Source organism: Zophobas morio, unplaced genomic scaffold, assembly GCF_036711695.1.
Source record: "Zophobas morio isolate AGI-343-1 ecotype UQ-CSIRO unplaced genomic scaffold, CSIRO_AGI_Zmor_V1 ptg000011l, whole genome shotgun sequence".
Classification (NCBI taxonomy): Eukaryota; Metazoa; Arthropoda; class Insecta; order Coleoptera; family Tenebrionidae; genus Zophobas; species Zophobas morio.
In genome coordinates, this window is record NW_026972116.1 from 21,308,213 (window position 1) to 21,315,840 (window position 7,628).

Below are 7,628 nucleotides of genomic sequence, written 5' to 3' on the forward strand. Positions count from 1 at the left end.
GAACCCTTTTAGGGAATAAACATTTAACAACCAATCACATTCGTCCGTGTTCATATTTAAAGCCCACTGGGAGACTTAAAAAATTCATAGGTGAAATTACATTTCACAAAAACCAGTGCCAGTCACAGTTTTACTTTTCGTAAGTGTTTTCAATTTACTATAATTAGTTAGCGGATGTCTTTCAACGTTTCTTAAGCAATTACTATTATTTTAATATTAGTAAAATTTGTTTGTTCTTTACACTTTTATAAATATTGTATGTAGTGAAAAAAACTGAAACAGCTAGTTTCAAATTTGAGTAAATCGTTTGCTTAGGAACAAAATCGAATAGGAAATTTAATAATATTTGGTACGAAAAATACGACGGTTTGCCGGAAGTGTAGAATTAATAAATTACCATTTGTTACCAATGTGTCTTATTTGCAAATGTTAGCAAGAAAGTGTAGTGGAAAAATTGATTTTTCGGTTTAAAAAATTTGTCAAATGGTTTAGCATTGCACACCGACGGAGCATATCATATTTCTTCAAATTTCAAAAATTCTTCATGTAAGTTAGTTCTTACGAGGAATAAAAGACCAAATACTGCTATGACTTTGGCTAATGCGAGCAAAACTGAAATAGAAAATTTTAATTTTAAAGTTTGGGAAAATCGGCAAAGCTAAAAGTTTGATCGATATTACAATAATGTACTAAAATGTAATGTTACTAAAAAGTATGAAAGTAGTTGAATATCTTGGGAACGGTTAGTTGGGTCTTCTCAAATTTGGGCTCCACTTAAAAATACTCAAGCTCTACTTTTTGAAATTTTTTTAAACTTTACGCTTCATTTGTTTTCAAGATACAAGGCTAGCTAATTTTTTTTAAATAGCACTAGTAGTCAAGTGGTCAATTTTTGAATAGAAACTTTTTTTCTGAATTCAGAACCGGAATACAGGCATACAATTTTTTAACTGAAACGGCAAATAAAATGATAAATTATTTATTATAAATACATTCTAAAATGGAAAATTGTAGTCAGCTTTGTGTTCTGAAAAGCAAATTTCTAACGGTTTCAAAAATATTGCGCAGATTTAACGAAACTGATAATATTAGAGATCGTCAAAGAACCGAAAGACCAAAAAATGTTACCAATGATGAGAACTTTTATAACATCATGTTAGGTGTAACTGAAAATCCAAAAACTTCAGTGCAGCAATTGTCATTAAACCACAATATGTGTAGAAGCTCAGTTCAAAAAATACTCAAACGGGAAAAATATCATCCAAGTAAAATTCATTTACCACAAGAATTGAGTAAGGATGAGTTGCACCGCAGAATCGAATTTTGCGAAATAATGGGAGACGGACTAAATCAGGATGGTAAATTCATAAACCAATTATTACTGTCTGATACGCCGGCACCTTTATTTCAGTTTATGTACCTTCAGTTCTATCATTTTTACAATGATTGGAAACTAGTATAATTTTTGAATAATGTGTTACATTTCTGAATTCCGAAAAAAGACACTATTTAAATACTAGATATTTAAAAATATTTGAAAAAATTGGTCGAAAGTCGGTTCGACAGAACTTCCCTTGCACCTAAAGTACAATGAAACATATCCAGCATTTTTGAGTTGAGTTTTTTCTAAAAATAACAGTATTGTATTCCTAAAATTTTCGGGGAAAATGGAGTGAGCCGATCCTGATTTAATAAATAAAACAAATTGATTCATTCATTAATTTTTTTGAGCCACCTGTCTAAGCAAATCTAAAAAATCTGAATCCGGTGATAAATCACAAGTAAAAACTCATGACACTTTGCACATTTTGGGTAGAATTTATTCACCAAAATTTTGAGATGACGTCATCAATTTTTTGGGGGGAATAAACAGATATATTTTAATTAACAATTTACCATGCTTATAATAACTGTAAGACGTCTGCAGGATTTCAAAGTATTCAGTTTTCCAATTCTTCATTTATTCAATAAAATAAATTTACGCTTTCATTAATTTTTTTGAATTGCCAAGTATAAGCAAAACAAAAAAATATGAATGGAATGATAAATCACAAGTATAGAGTCATTATATTTTGGACATTTTAGATAAACATTATTCGGTAAAATTTTGAACTGACGTCATGAGTTTTTTGGAGGGAATAAGCAAATATATTTTGATTAAAAATGTATTATGTTTATCATAACTTTAAAACATCTACAAGATTTCAAAGCATTCGGTTTTGCAGATTCAAAATTAAATTGCAAAATATTGTTTTACAATTTTGATTTTTTTCGAAAAATCTGGACGTTTGGGGTAAAAACTTGACACGGAGTCATAAACTGCTAGGACTATGTTATTTTATACAATTTAAAACCTATTTACTATGTACAATTTTGAAGTGAGTCATCACACTATTGGTGAGGATGATTAGACAAATTTTAGTTACTGTTTTACCATATCTATGATATTCCTAATATAAATACAAAATTTGACAAGAATCGGCCCAGACAGGCAGTTGGAAACGGGGACCTATTTGTTCGTAGTCTAGGGGTCGAGAAAACATAAAAGTAGAGAGTAGGCCGACGGACTCGATTACAATACTTCCTTCGCTTACGCTTTGGAAGTAAAAATTGCAGAAAATAAAACTTGAGTATTTCTAGAGACAACCCAAATTTCAAAAAGATTCAACAAACCGTTCTCTTCAACTGCTTCCATATTTTTTAGCCACCTGTATATTACAGTATTGCTTTTTACTGTCAAGTACGTTTTTTTATTAAAAGTCCACTATCGTCGCAATTTCTTCCAATAACATTAGGAACAACAAGGCCACGAATTTTAGTGGAAAACGAAAATAAAGTTAGGTTAAGTTATTTGTTTTGTGCTATTATTTTTAACTGGAAAGTGGAAAATTTCTGCCTCAATGGTGACAGATTAGGATAACACAAATTTAGAGCTGTTGCTGTTAACATCACTTAGCAGTCACAATGATAAAATATGTGGAACTCATTGTTTTTCTAAATACAAAACTAAACCCAAAGTGTTGAGAGTCCAATTTGTCCGAAGAATATCCGTGGTCTAAAGAAAAAAAACTGAATACAATCGCTTCCCTCGGCTTTCCAATATTTTAAGGTTGCATGTATTAATATTTATTTGTTTGTGAAATCCAAAGTTAACGTAGTGGTACTCAAGAACTCTTTTTTTTTTCAAGTGGATTTAATCCGGATCGAATCCGCTTTTCCAGCTTTATAATATCGGAATCCTTGGTTTTTACAAATTTTATAATACAGAATCCAGATACTAAATTAACAAGTTAACATTTTCACTTACATTTGTAGCAATAAAAAGGACCTATTCACGGGGTGTATTTGTTGCTGATATAGTTAATTTTTTAGGCAAGGTGTGAAAAAAATCACTTTGAGGAGACTTTTGCCTACAACATCGTCTAATCCAACATAGTTATACTTACTTTGCAAATACTTTCTGTTCTTTGAACTGTCGCAAATAAATAGTTTAAAGAAATTGTTTGGTAATTTGAGTTTCCCACTTTTTTAGAATATTTTGCTACTTTATTATGTTCTAAAATCTTTAATTTTTGAATGCACTTTTCCTTTAAATCTGGGATACACTAACTACTTATTATGGATGGAAACTAATTATTAAAATAAAATAAATAAAATAAAAACACAATACGTTCTCGATTTTGACAAAATTTAAGATCTGTACATCGTATTAAATATATGTAAGTTCAATAATGAAAGTTAATGTAATACGTTTGTATGTTACTTTTTAAGTAAGTACAGTTGCGGCCCCCCAAATGTGCACGATTTCTCGTTGTCATGGAATTTTTTGAATTTTTAAATTAATGTAAGTCTGGCTATTACCAGTGGCACAGTATTTTTGAATAAACAAAATGTCAAATTTGACTAATTTTGTTATTCGAGCGCCCATGATTTGAAGATACATTTACAATAGAGAAAATTATCGTGCACTTTTGGGGGGTCGCAACTGTACATGATAGTACATAATATTATAATTTTTTTATTTTGTTATAGGTATTTGCAGATTGGTGTCTTGGCGAAAAATAGAAAAAATGTCAAGAGGTCCACCCGATTGTCGACAGTGTCTAGTAGACGAAAATTGTCGGCCCAATTTTTTGTTGTGGGTACAAACGAAATATCCGGCTAACTCCGAGAACTTTACTACTAAAATTAAAATGTTTGAGAGGTTTACTAACATGGACGATTTTAATGCACTGAGTGTGACGGAGAAACAGCCATTCCTAAAGATAGTTATTGACTTGAGAAAACTACATCAAGAATATTTTTCTGGAAAGTAAAAATAAAAAGGCTTAATATCTCAGCACATTTCAACTTATTCCACCTTACTTCTCTTATCCATATCCGTATCACGCATAAATAATCTATCGTCCATATTAGAAGCAAAGATAAAATTACTGCTGATTAGATAAGTATTTTTTCAGTATTTAAGATTAACTTGTAACTATTGCAATCAATGTTGCAACAGAAACAAAATTGTTTCATATGAATCAAAAGTTTATTAAATGTTACTGTTTTTACGAAAGCTTAACTGAACTTTAGATAAGTAAGTACCTTTAAATTATTAATTAATTAATTTAAAAAATCTTGTACCTGCACTTAAAGGGCAAATATCAATTAAATAATGATATATTGTTACACTAGGAACTTAAATTAAAAAAAAAAGTTCAATGTTTTTAAAAGTCACTGTCTCAATCACTATTAAAAAATCTGTTTTCTTATACGACAATTTCGACATAAAGCATTTTCCAATAGTTCTTTAGCACAAAAGAATGCTGTTTGTGTTTTTCGCAATACAGAACAGTTTCCGTAAATTTCTTGACATCTGCGTCTTTTACAGATCTCAGCGGTTCTAATAATTTTCTCAAAATATCATGACAGACGAATTAAAACAGCTACATACTTACTTAACAACTAAACACGAATACAAAGATGATCTCGAAACCCTCCAAAACCAAGCTAGTAATTCTGATTTAATTAATTGGTATCTGTACATATGTTACGAAGAAAATTACACAACTGATGCAGAGTGGTTAATTCAAAATAAAATACGCATTACCGAAGCAATTGACGATGATTTGACACCTTTAGAAAACTCCTGCGACCTACAGTTCGTGAAAACGATCAAGCCGTTAATAACAAAATTGGACCAAGAAACTTCAGGCAAGATAGAAGATAAAAAAAAAATTCTATGTTCATCGCTAGGCATCACAATAAAACGTTTAGCTGACGGTAAAGTATCTAACGAAGATATACTATGTTATAAATACGTATTAGAAGCTGTAAAAAATACGAAAGATTTGGACACTGAACAATATGAAGATGGTTATAAATTTACACCTTTGTCTTACGCCATCTACTATAATCACCCGGATATTGTAGTGGACCTTCTTGAAACAGTTTGTTTGATGAATTGCCATACCAGTGTTAGTCCTATCGACAAAATAGATCCAAAGGCATTAGGAAAACACCTAGATAGGTACATAACTACAGAAATAAATGTAGGTACGTACAAAAATCCGGGAATAAATATCAAATTTAACTTTGAAACATTACTATGTCGAGAAAGACACAAATATAAGACCCACAAACCTCACAACGAAACAGAAGTTCTGTCCAAAATTAGTAGTTTAAAAAAATTTGATAATCTACTTTTGCATCCTCTTATCGTAGCATTTTTGTTAATGAAGTGGAAAGGTACGATCACGTACGAGATTTTTTATTGGTGTCGTTTAGTTTTTTGGGTTATTAATTCAATATTGTTTATGGTTTACTTCAAGCATAATACATATGACTTACCATATTATTTATGTTTGACTACGCACATTATTTATCTTATATATGCAGTTGTTGAAACGATAATAACGAAAGACTTTTCTCTAAGCACATGTGTACGTAATATTATTTTGATTTTAATGTTGATTTTAATATCCATTTCACTATTTCTTGCAAACACATGGTTCAAACTGTTAGCATGTTTAACTATAGTCTTGTCGTGCTTTGAAATACTTCTGCTTTTTAGTGTGCGCTCTATATATGGAGAAATGGTTAAAGTGGTATTTATTAACATGGTGAAACTACTATTTTGGTATTTTTTGATATTATTGCTACCCCTTATACTTATTTACAATATAATTTTTGATTGTTTCGTAACAAAAAAATGGCCGAAATCGATCGTAAATGTTTTTTCACTTCTTATTGGCAACACAGACTCTGACTCTTTGTCTGATTCACCAACAGATGCACTCATCTACCTACTTTTAATCATTATACTATCAATATCACTTTCTAATGTAATTAATGGAAAAGCTGTAAATGACATACAGAATTTGGAACAACAATCAGATGTTCTTCGTCAAAAAGCAAAAATTCAATTTATATATCGTACTGACAAGGTTGTAAATTTTATAACAAGAAAAAAAAATACCAACGGTACACCAAGTTTGGCGTCAGGACTCATCAATTCTAGTATAATCTCAGGCCACACAAATTATAGGGGCAATAACGGAAACAAGATTATATCGTTTGACGAGCAAATTATCGAATGCCTTAACCTTTATTTTGATAAAAAGGACAACTCAATTGTTGTTTATTCCGGATATTTGGAAAATTGATGTTGTAAAAGATAACAACGACAAATCATTAATTTAATAATTCCTCATATTATACTTCGTTAATTTAACAATTATTATCATAATTCTTAGTTTTTTATTATTTTTAATTAACATCGTTCGCTTATTGTTATTGGCTACTTTGTAAAAGTTATCACTTTAATTTCACTTTAAGTGTGTAGCGTTATGCCTCCACCTGGTATATTTTCTTTTGTATTTTCATTTTCTGTAATTGGGTGCTTACTCGTTGGGAATAAATGCATTATTCTTATTATTAATAATATTATTATATGTATATCCCTATTATTGAGACAATTTTATTTCATAGTTCATTTAAAAATAATATTATAATTTTAAACAAAATTGTGCAAAATAAACGACATCTTCAAGTAACTACCTCTTAGCTATTAGTAATTGTTGTGAGGTTTTTGTAATCAAGTCTTATTGATAATAAACATCTTGATTGTGAATTTTCGTTCTATGTTATTGCTTTTTTCGCCTTTTCATAGATGATGGTATAAACATTGTTATGTTATGATAATTAAAATATTCTTATCCTCTTAAATTTTTAACTTACATGAGAAAGTTATTGGAATTTAAAAAACACATAATTTTTTTTACAGGATACAATAGTTTTTAACATTATCACAACCACATGGAGAAAGAGCTTAAGAAACTTCGCCAAATGAAAACTTTACTATCAAAGTTTTTAAACATTTTTAAATCTACAAATATCTTACGAAGAGGAGTAAAATAATGTAGCAAAGTGGCGACATGGAGTGCACTCGACAGCAGATACCTCTAGAAAGATTTTGCCACTTAGGTTGCTCAAAAAGAATAAGTCCGTTTCTAGGAAAACCAGACAATTCAGACTATAACTCAGAGAAAAATTAAATCCTGTGTTCGTCGCTCTGTCTCTCCTTAAAAAATTTAATACAGAAATTCTAGACTTATTAAATACAATTGGTTTCAGAAATGCGA

At 30.0% G+C, this 7,628-nt stretch overlaps 1 long non-coding RNA gene across 1 annotated transcript; it reads left to right on the plus strand.

Moving 5' to 3' along the window:
- The first annotated feature begins 47 nt into the window (after positions 1–47).
- On the plus strand, positions 48–7,117 carry LOC135127216 (uncharacterized). The gene is made up of 3 exons (XR_010280178.1): positions 48–139; positions 4,033–4,582; positions 4,877–7,117. It is a non-coding gene; the product is annotated as an uncharacterized LOC135127216 (long non-coding RNA).
- The last annotated feature ends 511 nt before the right edge of the window (positions 7,118–7,628 follow it).